The 23,092-nt window shown below is 48.7% G+C and overlaps 1 protein-coding gene across 2 annotated transcripts in view; it reads right to left on the bottom strand.

The window, feature by feature from the left end:
- Positions 1–19,536, bottom strand: part of LOC105277753 (frizzled-2) — a 75,932-nt gene extending 56,396 nt beyond the window's left edge. Inside the window, exon 1 of one of the 2 annotated variants that reach the window (XM_011336351.3) lies at positions 19,169–19,536. The gene's annotated coding sequence lies outside the window, so the exon portion shown is untranslated. Of the gene's footprint in view, positions 1–1,493; positions 2,219–19,168 lie in introns of those variants that run through there. The other variant, XM_011336353.3, reaches the window with a different exon arrangement.
- Between the last annotated feature and the right edge of the window lie 3,556 nt (positions 19,537–23,092).

Genomic DNA, 23,092 nt, shown 5'->3' on the forward strand with positions numbered 1-23,092 from the left:
GACGGTGCATCGAAAGCGCGACGTCCCGCGGAGCGTTATTATCTCGCCGATTGGGGGGTCGAAAGGGGGAGGCGTGCAAGACGCGGACGGACATATCGGACGACAGTGAGCGTGCAAGCGGGGGCATTCCCCGACCGACAAATGGCAATTTAACGCCGACGACCGCTCGATATTCGAGCGACCCTTTGACCGTCGACGCTAATGCACGGCCTGCCCTTTATTTCCTGCTGTCACCCCGGCGCGGCGATACGCGGCCGCCTCCCCCTCGACGTCGTCTCTCTCTGTCTCTCTCGCAAGGCCCGCCGCCGCTACCACCGTCGCGTATACGCGAAAGGGGGACTGCGCGCCCGCACCCTTCCCTACTCCCCCTCCCATGCCCAAAGGATTTAATTACGATTTAATTGTGATGTACCGCGCCGCGGCTAATTCCGCCGGTAATTCGAGGAACACCCCCGCCCGCGGGGGTCGGTCGGTCCTCCTGCTTCCTTTCCAACGGAAATATCCTGCTACGAACGAAAGATCGCGAGACTTATCGCGCGCAGCATCCTCCGCGATGTAAAACAAACGATGGCTTGGCAAAGAAGCAACAAGGCTTTCATTTTCGACGAGCGGACATTCTCATTCGCGCAGAGCAGCGTCGCTAAAGATCGGCGAGTGCGTGCTACCCGGTACAGTGAGTGCTAATGAATGATTGAGTGCGAAACGAATTCGAGTGATAAGCCAGTCGGGAGATTACAGACACCGCGTGGACGTGATTCGTGGGGATACGGATATAACGAAAGGGATCAAGGTGTTGCTTATCATTGCGATTTCACGCGAAGACCAGGAATGACTCGCGCGTACGGGCTGTTCGCACGATTTAATCGCGCTGCTGGGTGCGTGCCGGTGTGAGTGCACGTATGCAGCGTCGATGCTAAATATACCGTGAATAATCGCAAAGCCGCGCGAGATCTCGAGATCGATAGCTCGCTAATCTCGAGATCGAGCCCGATCGCTATCTGCATTCGCGCGCACTTGTGCGCGCCCGTTAATGGCCTTCCCTCGTTAATCGCTTTAATTAATGTCGATTAGATACAGGTTTATCGGCAGGCGTGCGATTTGCATCCGCGTCTCACGTTTTCTGGCGTAATAAACGGTCGCCGCTGCAACCGCGAAGAACGAGATCGTCATCCGCTCTGCCGGATCGTAGTTGTACAACTTTTCCGGATCATTGAGTCGACAAATCGCGTCGTCGGAAGGAAGGTGGGAATTTTGAATTGAGATGAGTATCTGTGTGGTCGCGCTTTAATTGCTACGACAGACATTTGTCTTCCACGGTTACGAGGCAACGACCGAAGCACACGTCTAACGAGTCGTCCGACGAGATAATTCGATCGCGTAGCAACTGGTTAACGCCGATAACCCGCTTATAACGGTAAAACACACCGGCGGGCACTGCATCTCTCTTCCCTCCTCTCTCCTTCTCTCTCTCTCGTTATCTCGATGATTCTCACCTGACAGGCCGGACTCGATTAGATTACATCGATGTTGGCGGCCGGGCACATCGGCCGCGTGATTCTCGATGCTCTCGTCTTCCTCGTTCTCTTCCTCTTCCCCGCTCCTGCACGGACAGTCCACTGATAACGTATCGATGTAGCCCCTGCAGTTATCGCGCCGATTATCGGCTCACTGTCCAGTTCACTGACGCTGCGCGTCCAACAATCGTACGGACGATCGTCTTCCTCTCGTTTCTGCGACCTTCTGTGCGACGCGTTTGCCCGCCGGACCCCGAGGACGATCCCGCGATATCACGGATCGAGTGACGTCGATGCGATTTTCCTCTCAAGTAAGTCCGAGCCGTCACTTCCGATCCGTCTCGGTCGCTTGCCCGCGGCAAATCGTCCTCTCCCGGCGCCTCCGGATCATTTGCCGCCGCTTTAAGCTGATGCACCGCTCCGCAGCTGCCCACGCGCACACGAGATTTATCTCCGGACCTCTCGGTGTCGCCGGACGAGCGCGCGACGAGAACAAAAAGAGAACTCGGCCGGAGCGGTCGGTTTATCTTCCCGTCCACGCCGTCCCGACGCGTGTTCGCGCCGATTTACGATTGCAATGAAGTGGTGGTGGTAGTACAAAAGTCGCCTCGCGAGTGCTTCCCGCTTTCCCACGTGCCACGGTCCCCGTCGTCCTGCTTGACGCTGCCGTAGGCGCGCGATAAATGCACGCGGCGCACGGCGACGCTCGCTTTTATCGCCGCCCGTCAGCTGCGCGCGTGTACCATCGGCTCTTTCTGCACTTGTCCCCCGTCAGCCGCCGCCAATTTTTCGAGTTCGATCGCGGGCGCGTGCGTGCCGCCGCCGCGTCACCCATTGGTGGGGAATCGCGAATTGGTACTCGCGATCGCATCTTGCGGATTCCCTCGATCGCGCGAGATTGCGATATGCAAGAGCAAAGGAGAACAAGAAGCGTGGCCGTTGTGAGGAGATAGCTTTGAGTGTACTCGAAAGACACACGCTGCGATAGAAAGAGACATTAAGGTCCGATCAAGACCATGTGTTGGGGATTGAGATTGCGATCTGCAGGGAGGCTACCAATCGTAATGCAGCAGGCATTCTCATTAGTCAAATCTCGGTCTTCAAAGCGCATTCACAATCTTTGATGATCTGTTTGATTCTGACTCAGGATAATAAGCGAGTTGGGAATTTAAGTGATAATCGTGGCAGATTTGAAATGCATTCCTTCGATATGTATCGAATGGAATCGACATTGTTGCAGATTTCTCAGAGTACAGTTGTGATATTTTCTAATAATGAATTTATGATGATAGAATAAAGGAATTTAATCAAGATTGTGCGCAATAAGTACCAGATCGCATGACGCATGGTGCAAAGTCGTGTAAGCAAACTCTTGGAGACCAGACGTCCTCGCAAAAACGAGAGCCTGCCGTAATTAATAACCCTCAAGTGTCGCCGTTATACGCGTCGTATAATCGAGAACGCGAGAGAGGACACAGAGAGTCCCGAATTCAGTCGCAGATCTTGAATCGAGCATTCGAACGAAAGAGAGACAAACTCTGAATCACCGAAAAACTTGTCAAAATAAAATCAGCTCGTTAAATGAATCAACAACGATCGGGCAGGATGGCCAAATATAAGAAGGAGAGGAATGGGGAGAAATTATTTCACTTGGCCAAATGTGTCAAAATTTTAATTATTATATTACGAGTGCAATTAGTCGCGGCTCATCGTCGCGTTGTCGGGCGCATAACGCTCTTCAGATTCACTCCAAATCGGAGAAGGATGGGAACTCTTCAGGTATCTCTCAAGATATGGGGAGACCTGGACCAATGCTGCATTATTCTGGTCGATGGTAATGACGCTCGTAATTCTCGGCGATAGTGGTTGTTGTCGCGGTCACGCTCGCCGAATGAGGACCGCCTCTCACGAGCGATACTGCGCGAGTTATGATCACGGGCACTCAGCCTCAGTAATGAGCATCGACGAACGGTCGACGAGTATCGACTCGCTGGACAAACCGGCTCGGCAGGTAGCGAGAGCTACATGGGAAGACACATGACGCGAAGTTTACCTAAATCGGATTATTCCAAGATTTTAGGCATTCATGGAGTCTTTGCAGGAACACGCCTATGAACACGTTATGATGGATAGTGACACTCAACTCGAGGCACGGCATTAAGGGACCACCGAGCCTTTGAAGCTTACGAGGAAACTCACGGGTGGCTGCTCCAACCCACCAATAGTCTCGCCATGACTTCTGGACCTTTGGGACTCGCATAAATACACAATCGCCTGTGCTTTCCCATAGACTTACGCGAATTTTGCGTGAGAGTCAATCTCGTGACGAGGCGAAAGACATGCATACAAATATGAAAGAGACATTCTTCTCTCATGCTAGGAATAATTTCTCTGGGAAATTTTCTCTGTTTGAGAGAACGAAGAGGTTGAGGATTGGGACTCGATTACGCACTAATTACCCATGTTTCGTACTCGTGCCGAAGCGAGCGGGGTCAAGCGAGTACTCGTGATATCAATGAACCCGTCCGGCGTTGTGCGACGCCTCTCATCGCGACGCTCCTTCGACGATTTTCTTCCGCGTGCGTTTTCCGGTGTGCTTTGGTTCGTTCTCCATTGGCTCTCCGCGAGTTCTCCCCCTGTCCAGAGAGGATCTCGCGAAAAAAAGAAAAGCGTAGAAGAGAAAGAGGGAAGACGAGACCAGTACAGAGGTAATCAAAGGGGTGGGCGCGCGAGTTGGGTTCGCGAGTGCTTGCGCCCCTTCGCCTGCCTCTCGAGGCACACGCGCGCGGGAGCGCCGCTGAACAATCGTTTCGGCGGCTTTGAAGTTTCGCCGCGTCCCCAGCCGCCACCCCCGCACGGGCCCACCCTTCTGTCCTTCCCGGCCCGTACATGCGTCGGATTTCACGGCAAGAAAGAACCGACCGGCGACGCCGACGACAACAGGGGAGAGACAGATCCTGGTACTCTCCGGTGCGCACGTACGCACCCTCTCCTCTCGTCCCTCTGCCACCCCTGACTGCCCTCCTTCTCTCTTTCTCCTTCAAGTACGAGAGGTACGCTGCGATAACGTCGTCGAACGCGCCTCCGACTGACGCAAAACGGGGCCCAAAAGGGAGAGAGTAGAAGTGCGGGTGATGGAGAGGGTAGGGGACTTTGAAGAGGCTAATTATACAGTGTTTTTCCTTTGGAGATTCGCACGATGGTCATCGTGGCTGGATGATGGTACCTGCTTTGATATGTCCCCTGTGCGCGCGCGGTGTTCTATACGCTAAAGAGAGCGCGCGAGGGAACAGCGAGAGGAAGGGTGGTTGGGTGGTAGGGCGAGGCTTTGTAGCGTAGGTACGCCCGCTCTCTTATCTCCAACTTCTCTCGTATCGCAGGTCTAATCAGCCGAAAGGAAGCTCTTTCCGTCCTTGTCGTGCCTTTCTTCCGTTCGTCTTCCTTTGCCACACTCTTTTGCGAATTCTCTGTCGTTCTCGACGGTCCTCCGCTGCTGACTGTTCTTTTCCTTTCTCTTTCTTTCTCTCTTGCTGTCTCACTCCTTCTTTGCTCCAGATTCCGCGCGTGCTCGTCCGTCGATTCCTACCCCGTCCGCTCTTCTATTTCTCTTTGTCCTCTCTCGTGTCGGACGTCAAATTCGCTTCCGATGCCACGTATGCAGAAAAGTTCGCGAAAGTGCCCACTTATTGTCCCCCAGTGGCAGTCGAGTGCAGCTTTGACGACGACGAGGTAATTAGTTCGTATTATACTTTGTGACATCGCGGAGGACGGCTGGCCAGAAAACGAAAGAGACTCTCCTTTCACCCTCTGTCCTCCCTTTTCACGAAAATCCCATTACGAATTCGGGGTCGCGCTCCTTCACGTCCGTCGACAGTCTGCGTGCGTGTACATACGTCGAACGCAATCCACTCGTTCCTCGTCCCGCCCCTACTTCCACCCCTCCTGCCCAATTCCATCTATAGGCCGTCGTTTGCACGCTAATTTCCGTACAGATGGATGGAGGAGCAAACCGGGAGGCAACGATCGCTCGGCCGAAAAGTCTTTGTCGTTTGACGGAACGACGACGCTCGAGTACGCGGCATAAAGTATTATGCGTTCGCTCGCGCGTACGGGGGCCGCGGGGCGGAGGGCGGAAAAACAAAGAGAGGAAAGATAAAAAAGAAAAAGAGAAGCTGCCCACCCCCACGACAAGAGTGTAATGAGTGCGCTTGTTTTTTTCATGAATTCGTAATCCTCGAGCGCGTATCGGTCGTGAGAGGAAAAGGGAGAGGAAAAGGAGGAATGAGCGGGAAGGTAGGCAACTCTTCTCAATCTCGTCGGAGTCTCAAAGACGAACCCACGACTCGCTCGCGCTCCGACGAGCGCGCAGAAGTAATTTTGTTTTTTTACCGGGATGCGGAATGTTCTCGTTACTGTCGATGCGGAATTGCGGAGTAGTCCATGCTGATAGTCGGCGACGTTAAAGGAACGAGGGGAGGATTCTCAAAGACGTCACGCGGCCTAATTTTCCGACAGAGGAAGCATCCCTGCTTTGATGCGTCGGAGTTTGGTCTTTGGATACTCGATATCCAAATTTCAGTTTTCCAGTTCCAAAGTATCGAGACTCGATACTTTGGAACTGGAAACTCTCTTCTTCTTCTCCATGCTGTTTTCACTATTTGCCCAGTGGATTTCTTGCAAGAAGAGAGAAAGAGAGGAGGGAGGGAAAAAGAGGAAGAGAGATCGCGTTGATGAGACGCGGTCTCCGCGCCACAAATTGCATCGTCACATCGAGGAAAGTCAGAAGAATGTTCTCAGCTTTGTTGCATGTGTCACCCCTCTCCCTCTCCACCCTACATATGAAGTCGTTTACATGCGCTATCATGCTTGATTAGAGCAACTGTCCGACGAAAAAGTGAAAAAAGACAGATGTGAAAACTGGATTGACAGCGAAGCGAATCGAAACGAGGCTGGAACTCTCGAAAGGGGAGAGATATTCTCTCTCTCAATGTTTTTGTGCGTTCGTCAAGCGTCAACGAGAGACCCTATGTTGCTGATTTCTCATGACTTTCCATCTTTAAAGACGCAAGTGTACTCGGACAAAAAAGCCCGCGTGAGTGAACGTAACTGTAGACTGACGTCGTAACGATCCTCTTCGCAAACTCTTCTCAAGCTTCGGTTCCCTGATCGCAGCTGGTACCGCGATCCGGTCAAAGCGTTTTCTCAGTATCGATTTCTAATCCGTGCAATTTGGCTCCATGTATTCAAGTTCGCAAACAACAAGCTGCATGAAAATGGATTTATCTGAGCTCGCTCTCCCTCTTCCTCTCCCTTCCTCTTTCTCTCTGTCTCTCTCCTTGCAGCCTCGGTGCAGCTAGCGAGACTGCAGAGCTCGCTGCGTACGAGAGTAATGGAAACGTATGGCGACGCGTTTCCCCGGTGTGAGTACGAGCGCCCCACATAGACCCTGAGCTTTACGTGAAACGTAAGGGCTCGAGTACGGGGCCCCCTTTTGCACCCTCGGCTCCGTTTTTGCGCTTCTCCCGTGCTACGCGCGCGTCGACGCGGTGAGACGCGACGCGGAGCGGAGCGACGTCGATGAATTCTTTGATCCGCGCTGTAATTAGTTGGTAGCGGGCAATGCAACCACCCGCCGCCACCACCTCCATCGCCATCGCGCCGTAAATAGCTGCAGCTTAGTTCAGCAAGGCAAGGCAAGGCAATGGCAAGGTAGGGCGAGGGGTCGGCTGCTCGGGGAAGAAAGGTAGTGAAAATGTTTAGTGGCGATCAAAGTAGCCCGACTGCGCCCCCGCACAGTCTCTGTGCTCGATGCAGCCGAGGGCTGCTCCGGCATCGAGGAAATGACGCTTCGAGAAGAAGAAAGGATCCCCCGAGTACCCGCTTCTTCTTGCTCTCCGCGGTGCCGTCATCGTCATCGTCGTTGACGGCGCCGAGCAATATGGCAGATGAATGACACACCGCTATATGTATGTATATGTCATCGCTGAATAGACTTTCCGCGTGTAAAGTCGCTTTTGAGGATACGACTTGTGAATTGAATATCTGTATTTTCTTATGTGAGAAACTATGTGTACCATATTTCTCTGTGATCATCTCTGCGCTCTCCATTCTCTCGACTTTCTCTTTTACGAAGAATAACACTGTTCTTAAGAACATACACTGAGAAAAATATCTAATCGGATAATCAATTACATAGTAACAAACGGATATATCCGACTACATTGTATTAAGACAAAGAAGATGATCGGACATATCCATCATTTTAATCGGTTTAATCATTTAAACAAAATTAATAATTGGAAACACTATTTAATCGGTTATCCGATGGAAATTTTTCTCAGTGTACATATTATATATAGCAGTAATTTTAAAACACCAATTCTAGTGTATGCATACATTATTGCATTGTCAGTGAAGCAGAAAAGCAAAAATGACTTATTGCGCGAACGTATTTTTAACGCTGCATTTAGTCGTTTAATTCCCGTCTCGCCGCGTGAATTTCGCTCGGTAAATTGGCGAAAAACGAAGTTGATCTTCATATGACCTCTACGCGTTCACCTAATAAAAAACTATTTACAACAAATTATGTGTCCGTCGAAACCATGCAAGTTTGGTCTGACACATTTTTTTCTATCATCAATAACAGCCGAGATATTCAGGTGGTCTGTTTTAGGTGCCTCACCCTGTATATCCGAAAAAAAGATGCAGGTATGCAGTGTGTCTCGATCAAATTACCGTCGTTGTTTACACGGTAAAAATGTAGAATAGGAATACCGAAAGCTCGCAAGCTGAAATGATTCTAGACTTTCTCATGAAGATTTAATAATGAATAAAGTACAAAACAAATTGTGCTTCCACGACTCTTACGCATGAGCCGGTATATCAAACATCATAGAATAATCCTCTTATGCGTGCGCGCAGAATATTGCAAAGCAAAGAATTGGACATGAGACGAGAAAAATTTACAAAAGCACGCATATGTAAGCTATTTGAAAAACAATAATCATGTAACACATCCCTCATGCATTTATGTGGATTATCCCACCGCCCTGTTTACCCTGGCTCTCTCTCTCTCTCTCTCTCTCTCTCTCTCTACAATGCAGTTAATATATTAATAGATTTACACGGCGTGCATTACAGTTGCATGCGCCACATTTCCACGCATCACGGAAATCCGTCAGAAATATAAATCCTAATCGCGTCCCTCTATCCTATCTCGTTCTCTATCTCCCCATTCTCGGATAGCTCCGAAGCGAGATGTGTCCCCGTAAGCGGATCGGCGTCAATATATCCCGAGTCCGCTTCACGACGCCTCGCTTCACATCTCCCGGTCCATTCCTTCGTTGCAACCTTCCCGATTGCAGCGAAATAGAGAAAGAGACAGAGAGAGAGAGAGAGAGAGAGAGACGAAACGTTATGCCGCTGTAAACGGCTGTGTTCCTCTCGGCGACGCAACGTCGTCGCGAGGAACGATGTAACCGCGATCGATTCGTTACAGCGCAACACCGCCATGAATTCCGACAAAGTTCCCGGTCGGGGGCGACTCTACCCGGGCCCCACGTCGCATTAATGCATCGAAACGTAGTTACAGTTTGGTAACTCTATTTTGAGGGACGCGCATGGGTAACACGCGGCAGCAGCCCTTACGCATCCCCCGTCTACCCCCGCCGTCTGTTCCCCCGGCAATTCTCGTAATATTCCGCGGCGCGCAGAGATAGTCAGGAGAGAGTCAGCCGGCTAGCCCGACGATGATGATGATGATGGCCATGATGGGGAGAACGTCGACGCGCGTTCGTCGACGTCGGCGTCGACGCGGAATCGAATGTGAAGTGCGTCTGGTCGCCCCGCATCACGGTAAAATCATGAGCCCTACTTGCCACCCTCTTTCCACCCCGCGCAGCCCCGCACGACGTCGAGGGTCCTCCATCCTAGCTCGCTTAGGGTATTAATTATCATCGATTGGCAGCTATTTTTGATATTGACGAGCAATGACGCGACGTAAAGCCACTCGAGCACGAAAAGGTTGCGAAACGCGGGATTAATTTAATCGCGTGCGAAAGGAAAGAGAGAGAGAGACTCTTCTCTCGCATCATGGCATTTATGTAAAAAGCGACACTTGTATCTCGAATTACGAATAAATGCATTGCAGGATCGTTTCCGGGCGGCTCGAGGCAGCCCAGATTTCGTAGATGACGATTCACTCCCTAAATGAATCCTTCGTCGATCTCGTCGAGATCGCAAAATAATTGGAACGTCACGAAGTAACCGAAACACATCGGGCGTCTGTCGGACATCCACGGCCCGTCTGGCGTATTAACGCGCCGCAATCGGAAGAACCTGTTATGATTTATTAATGGACAGAGCACTTCGCTTAGGCATTACGTGTCGTTTGCCGAAGCACAAGGGGACGAGGGGGTCGACTACGAACACGCTGGGACGATTACGCGACCGGCTGTTACATTCCCATCTACCGCCAGATATATATCGTTATATTGTCCATCCCGGCTCGTCCCGCATGTTTTTCTTCTGATTAATTTCCACTAGAAAATTAATCACCGTAAAGGGGGAAGCGGGGGAGGGTTGTCAGCCGTTCGTTGACGGCGATCGCACACGCGGCACTCGCGGATTCTCCATCTAGCCGTGGTTGACGTACATGACACGCACGTAAGAGAGAGAGACCAGAGATGCAAGAGAGACGGATGTACGGGGACACGCGTGCAGGGGGGACGAATGGATAAGAGCGGTTGAACAGAAGGCTGGCCGGGGGGAGAGAGGGCGCGCGTACGAACCCCACGAAATATTGATTGACATCCGGGTGACAGATTTCACCGGCCACACACACCCCTTCGGTCCTCAACCGGCGGCGTGTACCCTGCCGAACGCGCTCGAGTATCGCCACCTCCTCCTTCCCGTACTCTTTGTCATGCTGATTTGTTGCCAAGCAGAGGTTTCAGCGCAGGGGTGCTCAACCGGGGCGTCCTGCACGGCGACGCCACGCTTGGAAAATCGATCTCGGTGCGATGATGGCGCGAGATGAAGTGGACGAGCGCGCGTTTATGAGAGCTTCGAGAGCTCCGATCGACCCGCGTTAAGCTTCCGCTTGGTCCATGGACTTCTCGTCATGGGTCCGCAACGGGTTTACGGGGAATCGCGAGAGATCACGGCGGATGTCGAGTGTCCTCCGCTTCGGCGATTGAAGAACGTTCCGCGAGGAGGAGACCACAGGCGGAGAGGAAGTCGAGCGCGCCGGACGTCGACGCGCGGATGTCGACACCGCTTGTTTGCCAGGCACTCGGCGGCCGTCTAACGACGTGCAATTAGCGCGCCGGGTATAATTACGATTAATGCCGGCCGGGAATTATCATTTCCGACTAAACGCTTTGATAAACAAATTCCGAGGAGTGCGCGGTGAACCGAACACCAGCGAATCTCGTGTTCCGCTCGTACGCTCCGCTCGTTATCGCGTACGGCTTCTATTTGCCGTCGAGTTAGACAGGTGTAACAGCGTCGCCGAGGTGCAACAACATAAAAATGGACGGTACCGTACCGTTACCGATACTCGGAACGCGACCTACCGCGATCGATGTGATCGACGTATCGATATGGTGAATCTACGCCGTACGATTAATCTTTCTATTATAATTCGCCGGCCGCGATTCCCGCAGGCTGTTACGGTATTTCCGCGCTCGTGCATTACGCGGAACCGGCCAACGCCAAATGTCAATGGGACGTTTGTTCTGTAATAGTCGTGACCGGATTTGCGACGACGACGTATCAGCTTCCTGCCGTAGCGTGCAAAGATAAATCGATGTGAAACTCTGTGAACTGCTGGGAAATTTATGAGAGATGATTAGTGACTTCAACACTCTTCCGTCACTACGAACGTGATCGGACAATAAATGTGCAGAGAATAATATTATAACGCACAGGTATCTACAAACATCTGCAAGATAACGGTTGTTTAATAATAATAGAAGAGCATCAAGGTGTATTTACAAATCACTTGATATATATATTTTTTAAAATTATGAAAATGATTACATATAGACATATTACGGTAATCGTGGTAATCTAGTTGGCGTTTCTCTAAAATCGGTTAAACTACACTTGCCGAAAATGTGTTAAATAGTTGGAATACTGCATAAATTGTTGGTGTGCGCAATTTTCACGACGTTCGAAATATTCTGCGTTCCGCGGTCGATGGACGCGTTTAATCTGGAGCAAATAGTCACTTATGCGCATCAAGCGGGCGTATGCGTGAGGAATTGCTCAAGTACATCGCGGAAGGAAAGGGGGCAGTCGGCGGACGAGGCAAACAAGGTTCGAAGTGGCAAACAAAGAGCAATGCGACAAAGACGGGCGCTGGCGAACGAAGATGACGGAGGCGATGCGATTCTTGTTGGTCGCTGATTGCTCGAACGGAGGAGCCAATTGAAGATGTGACAACGACTCGACGCTTCTGAATCATGTCACACGTCAAATGAGTGACTCGGAAACTGTCAACCGGCCCAATTACGTCTTCATATGAATAGCCGACCCACAGAACCATCGTCCCACGCGCAACCATGCTCAACAAGTCGACAGGTTCGACGTGACCGACCAAAATGGCCTGGTATCGTTCGCCAACCGCCAGGCATGCACTTTCACACGTTCGTTCTTCCTGACATATCCTAATCCTGTGTTACGTGCATTAGGGGAAGAGAGGAGACAGAGAAAGAGAGAGAGTTGGTCTCGCTTTCACTGGAATTTCGAGCGGACATTGTCAGAGATCCGGCCATTATTTAAATTTTTTCTCTTGACAGTAACAAAAATTTGTTTGCGCAGATGTCGCGCGTTGTATTCTGCCTATCGCATTCACGGTATTTCCAGAATCATCAATGGAAAGTCTGAAGGAATCAGCAATTTTTAACAAGGTATTTTAACATTAATATGTCATTAATATTTCAATATTAATATATCGTTAATATTGAATGAATTAAGAAGATAAATATAAAATATGGAATATACGTATACACAAAACATAAAACATACAAACAAAATATGAATTTTGAATATGCAAAATTGATGCGGCTGTAATACACAATTGCATCTTCGTGCAAACTGCGAGTTTCCACCTTTAATTGAGAAATCTCGCAGTGTTGGAAAACCGGACGTCGACGCGCCTCTCGCTCGTAATTATTTCATTATAAACCCCGGCGACGTGTTGGTCCGTGAGGGTTCCGAGTATAAGCCGCGGTAACCCTCGCATGCGTATCGCAAATATTGGTCCATTACGAGATCACAATGCTCTCTCACCTCGCATGCAGCGCGCACAGCACCGACCTCAAAAGGGCCTGTTCGTAGGGCGTTTGAAACAGATCACCTCGCACGCGTCGACGCAAATTATGCAGAGCGCGACTAACCGGCTGGATACATTATAGGATCGATTATAGATTGAATCTCGACACAAATGAGGGAAAAAAAAGTATTGAAAAATCATCTTTTCGCGCCGTTTGCATACATTTAATAATTGTAAGTCTAATCAAAATTATATAAGCAAGTAAAACTTACAACACGGTCATTGTTGCCTATATTTCATTCCATTTGAATACGCCCGTATAATTTTGATAAAATAAAATAAAATCTGCAATTGGTACGTAATAATCATACCCCGTTCACACTGATTTATCGCTTCCAGGAAGATCGCAGCGTGACGTTGGTGAACCTTGCGACCAATTAAAGTCGCTAATCAAACCAGCATAGAGATTTGCTTCTGCCCCGATTGTCGTTTCATGCTACTGCCGTATATTGCGCGTCAGATAATCATATTACACGTCAAGATCGAATCGAGGATGACGACGTTGCTCGACTCGATTGACGATTTACGACAGACAAGATTCGCATTAAACGTTGTCGCCTCGTCGCCCCCTACGCGACAGCAGTTCCTAAATACATTATCAGGCAACGAATAGCGCATAATTGAGACGTATGTAAAACGCACATGTGCGTCCTCCGCCTCCCACGCCCGCCGTGCGATAAACGCCCCCGTGTCGGCGCTGTCAACGGACCGAAACTGCGACTCCTCCTCGCGTTTTATGCAGTTGTGCACCAAGGATATAATTAACGTTTCGTGCTATCGAAACGCACGAAATAATCGGGCGAGTCACTCCGAAAGCCACCATCGATCGCTCTTTGTTGGTACCACCGTCTGGCAGAGTTCCAAATGTCCTCTTCCGAGTCTTTGATAGCCGCGCCGTCTATCGATTTGATGACTCTATTGTGAATTAGAATCCCTGGCGCACGTGACACTAATCCAAATCGCGGCGCTAATCCAAGTGCAAACTATAGAAGAACGTTTAAATCCGACGGCGCCCATCGATTAGTCGGCGCAACTGTGTCGACAGTTTCATCAAAGGATCCCAAATTCGAAGGCTAAATTTGAGGGATTCATCCCTTAGACACTATTCACGTTGGTATTCCGCGTGGGACGGCGGTTCTATTACGCAGTAACCGCACGCGCGCGCGCGAAATCATCGGTAGGCGGTATGATAGAGTAACGTGACGGAGGGGGCGGAGGGAGCGAGCGCGTGAATATTGCCCGCGGGGTGGATTTCAGAGCGTGCAAATATTGCCTCAAGATTACAGGAGTGCAGGGCCGCATCGGCGGCACGTATCTAATATCCGCGGCCTCCTCCAAGGTGTCGGTTGTGAGTAGAGTGTGAGTAACTCACACGATCAGCCACCATCCCAATTGCCTACGACAATTTGAAGAACGTCTTCTACGGTGGCATAAAACGCGTGTCCCTCAAGGCAGATTGTTGAGGCGACAATGGTCCATGTATTCTCAGCAATCGACGCGAAAATCTACGTGAGAAATGCGAGAGAGAGGCAGACTTCCGAATCAGCCGCACGTGCAATGGTCTTTCGTTCCGAGTTATCAAGTGGACACTAATTGTGCAATCTAATTGCAATCAGTTCGACTGGACACTAATAGAAAATATGAGGACGCGTCAGCTAAGAATAGACGATCGGCCTGAAATAGGAGCCTTTCCGTATTATTGATTTCCGCCCTTTGTGTCGCGTGATCGAGAAAATTGCGGTAGCGTAGGACAAGGAGGCGGTAGCCGGAGGGGCTGAGCCGGAATCGCTGATGCGATTACCTGGAGCTGAGTAATGCGCCGTGCGGGCCCCGATGATACGGTAACGTTATTATCGTCCTTCCGTGAGATCGCGACGAGAGAAAGAGAGAGAGAGCGAAAAAGAGTCGGAGCTGAATATTCATTGTTCATCGAGCGACAAGTGGCGCGTAATCCACGACGTAACCGTTTACCCGCGCTTCGCTTCCTTGTATTTGCATCCCTTTAAAGAGCCAGTCGCGGCGCCCGGGGTGATCGCGCCGCGATGAGCGCCGTGGGACGATGTAGCTTGTTCTCGGCGAGCAAAAGTCCGTGTTTTTTTATTAACCCTCTGCTCCAAGCGTCGACTGCAAACTAAGTATATCATGTGATGCATTTTGCCCATATAAGTTGAAAATTACACGTTTACGTGTATCATTTTGACCAGTTTAATAAATATTGTTTCAAGTTCCATTCATGGAAAATTTCCTTTTCATGGAAAATTATATCCTGCAGCAAACAACCTTAATCAAGCAATAAAAGAACATGGACTTTTGCTCATTAATAATGACGCCAATAATAACGTCCCTTTGCTTACTGTTCTCGTAAACTACGTAGATAAATTACTTACCAGAGAATTTACTGGGCGCGCCGGTAGCACGCCGTAATTACACGTGACGCTAAAACGGTCGATATCTACCCTTAATGTACCTACGCTATCGGGACGGGTAAGACGCATACCGCGCTTCGTAGCGAGTCGATAACGATTCGGCGACGCGCACGAGCGAGGAAAAGCGCACGGAGAAGAGTTTGCGGTAGTCAGACGCTAATCGCGGCGATATAAAACGCTGATGCCAGCGTTCAGCAGAATTGTTCGTTCGGCTGCTCGCCGTAACAGCGCTTGCGAGAAGCCCGGATTAATAAGTATCTCGAGACGAGGCACGAGAATGCGGCCGGCGGCAGCACGACGATTAAGGGTAGGCAGCTCGTTGCGGAGAAGTGCGAGCGGATAGCAGCGAGTAGCATTGGAGAAGGAGTAGTACCTGGCATCGTTAAATGAGAGAGGGAAAGAGAGAGAGTGCGCGTTGTCCCGTGGGATCAGTTTGAGTATTGTCGAGAGGGTTGCTTGCTTCGTCGCCCGTCGCTGGAGGCCGCCACCGTTGGCCGCCACCCTCCCTCGCCGCTTCGAATACATTCACCCTTCCTTCCTGCTCCCGATCCCTGTCTGTTCCTCCCGCCGAAGGAGACGCAGAATAGGGGACGAAGGACGAAGAGAGACGGGATAGGATAGGTAGCCCGGTGCTGTCACTCGGTGATGGATGATTCTACCCCAACGCGATCAATTCGCCTGCCCTACGCGCACATGCCTCGAGGGTGAAGCTTACCCTCGTGCTGCGTGCGCCAGCCACTCGCGCTCGGGAATCGCCATGTATTCCTCTCGATCTCTCGAGCGGGAAGATGCATTCCTCGCGAGCGAGTGCGCAATTCGACGGGGAGGGACGGGACGCGCGTTCCACGAAATCGATGGCACTCACCGGCCTTCAGATTAGTATTAAAAAATGTTCCTACATTCTTGGATTTTCGAGAGATAGGCATCGGAGAAAACCCGGAGTGTGTCAAAGCGACGAGGAAAGAAACGCACCTGCCCGCAAGCATGTGACTTTATCATCGGGGCTGCACGGAAGAGAAGTCATTTCTTTACGTAATAAATAGCGCCAAGAATTTTCCTGATCTTGATCAATGTCTGAGATACACATTACGCATGTATGCCAGTGAGAAAAGAAAAATGTTTACGATATAATATTAAGTTGTTGCATAATTTCTGTCGTATTTCGTGCGCTTATCTTCGATGCGCAATAAATTATTATTAGATTTGTTTCTGAACTGCTACGTAGTATACAAAGATAGTATGCAACCAACCTAGCAACAAAAACAAAGTTCAAAACCAAATTTAGTAATAATTTATTGCGCGTCAAAGATAAGCGCTCGAAAAAAGACAGAAATTATGCAACAACCTAACATTTTTATAATATTACATCTCTATGTTATCGTAGCTCTCCCCCTCTATGCGTGTATTTCATATTACAACATACGCGTTCAACAATTAAAATAAACAATTAAAAAATCCAACATTTAATATCGCTCACGCATCTAATTAAAGCTAAACAACCGAATTACAGCCGGTTGCGGAAGATTAAGACGACTTTTTATCTGCACCACGGCATCGTTTAAGCACGGCCGTTTATCGTCGCGCGGACAGCGACGAAATTCATAGGCGAGCCACTAAAAATGTTAACGACCATGCTACCGGCTGTCTCCCCGCGGTAGTGTCGCTCTCCCTCCGCGCCACCCTGAGGATCCGAGCCTGAAGAGAGCACGAGTCTTTGCGTTACTTCCTACTCTCCGTTCCGGTGCTCGCGCGCATTCCCCGCTCTCTCCCTCTCCCTCCCCCCCTCTCTCTCTCACTCCCGGTTCCGTCTAATTTGCATAGTAATTTTAATCAACGTTACCGCAAACTGCAATATACGCGCAGCCAACTACGAGTCGGGCGCACGTGCGTCGCGTGTACTCCTCGCATAGATTACGCACACAGGCGGACAGGTGGTGGCAGCGAACATGTATCGTACAATTCTGGCGGTGAGATCTCCCTCCTTCCCTCCCTCTCCCTTTCTCTCTATCTATCTATCTATCTCTATCTCTGTCTATCTCTCGCTCGTTCTCTCTTTCTCTCTCACAGCGAGCTCGCCAGCCTGTAATTACTTTCCTCTGACGGCGCGCCACGTCAATTCAAATTGCTCTCGAATTACCCCAGCATCGGAGAGCACGAGCTTCACGTAGGTACGAGGGTGAGAGCGAGGCGGGGGTGCTAAAAGACTGGATAAATGAGCGATGCTGCAACGAATCGACCGGGAGAGGACAGAAAAAGGGAGAAAAAGCGACGGGCGAGAAAAGAAAGACGCGAAGAAGCTTCATTCAGGATACGCGAATATTCGCGCGTAATTTAATGCTTGGATTACTCGCCGCGCGTTGTCCAATGCATCGCGCGTTCATTGATCCTGCAGGGTTGAAACGGTTCTTTAGATTATCCATGCACGACGGAAGATAATGGCACCTGTACCGCAACGTGGCAAGGGGAAGGAAAAATCATTCGTGTAAAAAATCAGCAGCGGCATTGTCGAGTGATGTTGTGCGATGATGGTGCGCGATTGCGTTCGCACATGGCGAAAAGTGTTTTATATTTCTTTTAAAACTGTGCTTGGGAAAATTTGTATGTTAAAAACGCAACATATTGATGTGTAAATTTAAGAAATTATTGTTGAGTTATCGAACTTTATATGTTAAAATTATAAGCAGCTATAATACAAATGCTAAAGTAACAGATTTTATATGTAATAGAAAGGATTTCATTTTACAATAGATACCGTATATTTTTGAATGCGAGGATAACGCGCAGTGCAACATTGTGCGAATCGTTCAAAAATAACATTTTCCTTCAGTAAACATTTCCTTCAATTTAACATTATAAATATGTTAATTTTTCTACATAAAATTTGCTTTCACGCATTGCAATTTTCCTACTAATAATGTTGACTTAACACAAATATTTGAGTGGACCATTTGGGATATGTAAAATGTGTCGAATTTAACATAAATTTTTTTACTGTGCAGTCTCGTACTCGCAATTCGTAACATAACGCAATTTTTCCGGAAAAAAATTGCCGCACTCAATCATTGTATGCGGCGAGAATTTTGTTGTTAACAATGCTGCTGAACCGCATCGATTGGGAAAACTGTACAGAGTAACGAAACCCATAGAATAACTTCGACGAATACGGAAAATGAGTTAGTGCTAAACCTTGATGGATGATTTAAGTGGATAAATAAGAATTTCTTTAAAAAAATCTCTTAATGAATAATACGAGTCTAGAATATTATAATCGCCATCGAAGATTACAATATTAAAGTACTGTGTAAACGAACGAAGGACAGTGGACTTGATCTTGGTTTGAACAGCAGACTCAGTCTTGGAAAGATACATACGTCATTTTCCATTTCGCTGAAGACACGCGCTTCTCCCAATAATCATCAAGCCGAAATTTCTCTCGCACAAGAACCGACGCAGTCCGCTAGACAAACTCTGAAATCCCAAGGACTGAATATTTATTCATCGCTCTCCTTTCTGTATCGTCGCGCGAAAAGGAATTCTTCCACCGCTAACAAGCGCTAATGCGTGGCAACTAAAAAACGTGCGTCGCCTTCGTCAAACAGCACCTAGTATTGCGTGCACGAAGCGTCACATAACTCGAAGAAATCTTATTCGAGGCTCGTCGGTTCGTCAACGACAATGACCGCCTGTTTTCATCCTCCGACCGATCCAACTTCGACAAGTTCAATTTTGGATACGATTCTCAATCACGAAACGCGGAAGAGGACAACTTGACTCCTCGCGTTCCTATCGTTGAAGATGAAGCACGAAAGAATTCATCGAAATCTGAATTTGTTACAGTTTCCAACTCTAATCAAACACAGCGTTCCGTCGAAGCGTTTATCGAGCCTTACCGGAAATGATGGATCCTGTTGTGATTCTGCTGCTCGGGGGTGGCTTTGAGCTCTTCCCGGCACGACTCCAGCGAAAGTGGCCGCTCCGGCTTCGTGTTGTCTGTACAATTGAGTGCTCCTTCGCACGGGAAACCGTCACTCGCACAATCGTAGCACACGCGAGTCTCGCTCGCGTTCGCGAGGACGGCACAACAACGTTGGGGTGGACAACGACCTCGGTCTCGACGCGTAGGTGGCGAGCGAGGGTTAACGTAGGGGTTAACCTTGAAAAGGAACCTGGTGGCGACGACCGAGTACGCGAGGCTGTTTTGGGTGGCGCGATGCAGTGCGGCGGGAGAGCACGGCGCGACAAAACCGGGTACGCCTCCTCGTGACTACCACGCGAAACAGAGAAATCGATAGAATGGCCCTGGCACATGCGTGCATCGAGCGCACCCCCTTCCTAGGGGAGAGACCGACGAGAGGGCGACGGCGACGGCGACGGCGACGGCGACGACGACGACGACGACGACGAGGACGACGACGACAGTGGCGGCGGCGAAGGGGTGCAAGCAGGAAGCGGAAGAAGAGGAAGACGCGAGCGGCAGGGTTGTAGACGTCGCCGGGGCCAAAGTAATAGGAATTTCTTTCTCGCGCGTTTGCCGCTCTGTGTGTATCTCCTCCTTCTATTCCTCCACCTCCTGCACCTCCTGCCGCCTCCTGTGTTCGCCAGCGAGCTTTTTTCCGGCAATGCGCTTCGCCGTCTCTTCTCGTTCCTCCATTCGACCCTTTACGAGGATCGCGGAGCGTGCATCCCTCGAAGGTGTATTACAATCGTTTGCGCAAAGAGCGCATCGTATCAGAGATGATACTTTCCCGCGGAAACTTTCGCGAGGGACTACTCTCTTAAATAGAATCAGTGTTTTTTTTCACTGAGGCGCAGTTGGAAATACAAGCGCAGCTGTAAGCATAGCACTGCAATCAGCAAAACTTCGCTGGGCAAAGTGGGTCATATTTTTGATTAAAGATTCTGTTTAATCAAGATTATATGGGACTACTGTTTTAGCTCTATTTGTCCACTTCACTTTCGTGAGATCAGCTGTGTTTTACTACCAAAAGTATTGAAACAGTAAAGTGCTATGATTAAAAATAAAATGCCAACTCTACTTGCAGTATAGTCCTTACTGATTGTCAGTGGTGACAATTACTGACGTTTTGGATGTCTACATATCACTGATCCAACCAGTTTTGCTGATCCAATTCAAAAGAATACATGAAAACGAGCTGCGAACGTGAATTGCTCGCATACTCTGAAATTATACATTTCGAAATATCAGATTGCATCAATACTATCAAATAACGGACTGTTTTGCTAAAAGGCGCAAAGTTGTTTCGCATTGTTTATTGCGATATCACCCGATACTTGAAACAATTGATTATCGTATCATTTAATTAACAGCCTCGTTTTATATTTTTAAGTAAGAGAGAGAGAGAGAGAGAGAGAGCGTGTACACACGATACGTATACTCGCACTTATTCAAACTTCAAATCTATATCTCATTCGACACATATTGTGCGGCAGCGTGTTAACGAGTTAAATAAATTTCTATTTGCAACGTGCGTTCTTTATACGCTGTAACACTTAACAAAGATGGAGGGAAGAGACTGAATTTTGCTCTTAGGCCCGCCAATTTGAGAGATGAGACAGAGATTGAGTCTGTTCCACTTCGCTCCGGGAGAGTTAGTACGACGAAATATTGCGTCGCCGGTAACGCAATAGAAAGATAGAGAGGGAGAGATTGAGATAGACGGTAAAGAACCGACAAAAGAGCAAACTAAAGTAGAACAAAGTATGCGTAAGACAATCACGGATAAACGCGGCTGGATAAGGTCCAAAGAAATTTATCGTTCGGAAGGAGTAGCCGACGGCCGAGGCTTTCCTCGTAAATTCCAGCGATCGTAAATTTCGCCGCACACATCGGCAAATTTCCATAAGAGAGAAAAATCCGGTGATTCACTCGTCGTTCCTCGCAAATATGTTTGTCGAGATAAATTCCCCTGGCGGCTGGACGCACAATAGCGCGCGCGGTTGAGTTTGACCGCTGGAATAGGCTGGAAATTTATTCGCGCGATAAAACGCGCCAACGAGATCAAAAGTACGATGGAAACGACATGAGCATTTACCGTTCTCCAAAACGCGCGTCACTTACAGCCAAATTATGTAATATTTTAATGGCCACCTCTGTTTAAACCAGACGAGCTATTAATCAAACTGATTACAACACAAGTTATATGTTATATGTAATATATAATATATTTGCAACGTGCATTCTCTTTGGACGCTGTAACGTTTACTGAAGAAGAGAGATCGACTTCTGCTCTTAGGTCTGCTAATTTGACTGAGGTAGCGAAAATTGTTTCAGCCTGCTCCACTTATTTAATTTAATAAAATTTATACATATATGTATTTATACATATATATGTATTAAGTACTGTGTCAGTAAAAAAGTTCGGTTCAGCTTTTGCGTCAAATTTGATATTATTGATTTAGTAGAAATTATTCTAAATCAACAAAATAATCACCATCGTTATTTATCATCATAAATTATTAGTGATTACTTGATTGATGTATATGTAATAAAATGTAATAAAATAAAATTTGACATAAAAATCAAACTGACTTATTTCTTAATTTCTAATTTACTATGTGCCACTCGACGTGAAGACGTCATTAGCAATGTAATTAATTTTTCTACTTTATTACTAATTAGGATAGTTGATGTTTGTTGGTAATTAATTAACCTGCTAGTATAATTATAACTTAATTAGGACCGTCTGCCGAAATATTTCAATGCAAAGCACCTGGAGCACCGCACGTTTCCCCTTATCATTAACAAAATTGATTATATAATTGAATTAGTATCAAAATTAACAAAAACCGCTCGTCACAACTTGAAGTATCTTACATTTAACAGCACCAATTTAAAGATGCCTTAGAAAAGTGCAGCGGTTTCCGCGGACGAGTTTCGAGACCCTCGATCGATCCGCTAGGCTGCCGTGTAATAAAAATAACATTGACATCGATGAATCGCGATAGGCGGAGCGTAAATAATGAGCGAGACTCCATGGCGATCAAATAGATCCAGGCCGCTTCAAGGAGGCAATTGTAAAATGCATCGAGATACGGACGTCACGACGAGAGCGGAAGCGACAGGGAGGAAGAGGACGAAGAAGAGATAGAAAAGGAAGAGGAGGAGGAGGAGGAGGAGCTCGTACCCTCTTGCAGTAAAAGTCGAGAGCGAAGAGAAAAATCGCTGGAACGAGGCCAGGTTGCATTTTCAAATGAACACCGATGCTCGCTGCCGCGAGCTCGTGCCAGAAAGAATTAAGCGGTATCCCTTAAACCGTGAATGATAATCGCGGCAGATTTCGTCGAAATGGAAAAACTCTCCTCGCTCAGCTCAGCTCAGCTCGCTGCGAGCGGTCCAGCGATTAATTCCTGCATTGTCCACCTTCCGAGAGCGAACGACTCGCGTCGCAGATCTAATATTCGCGACGGCAATTCAGCGAATGGGATTACCAGCGATTCGCAAAATGCGAGGTATATCATTAATAGAATCGAGCGATAATTCAACCGACTTGCGCTCGCTTGGATTCGCTCTTGCCTCGCGCAAGAGAACGCCGCGGAAAAACGCACGCTGATCCCGAAAAGGAGAGAAAGAGAGAGTTTTCGGCGTACGGAACGCAGCTTTTCGCGGTGTCATGGCAACACCCGTCGAGATGGGGATGTCTTTGGCTCCCTGTCACGCTGCCAACCCTCGAGAGCCGGCGTGAGCGAGAAAGAGGGTGTGCGCCGCGGTGATGAAGAAGCGCGGTCGGCGGCGACTCCCTTCAAAAGGAGAATCGGCCACTCGATCGAGCTCCTATCCGACGTGCTTCTCGCTT

This window comes from Ooceraea biroi, chromosome 12, assembly GCF_003672135.1.
Source record: "Ooceraea biroi isolate clonal line C1 chromosome 12, Obir_v5.4, whole genome shotgun sequence".
Lineage (NCBI taxonomy): Eukaryota > Metazoa > Arthropoda > Insecta > Hymenoptera > Formicidae > Ooceraea > Ooceraea biroi.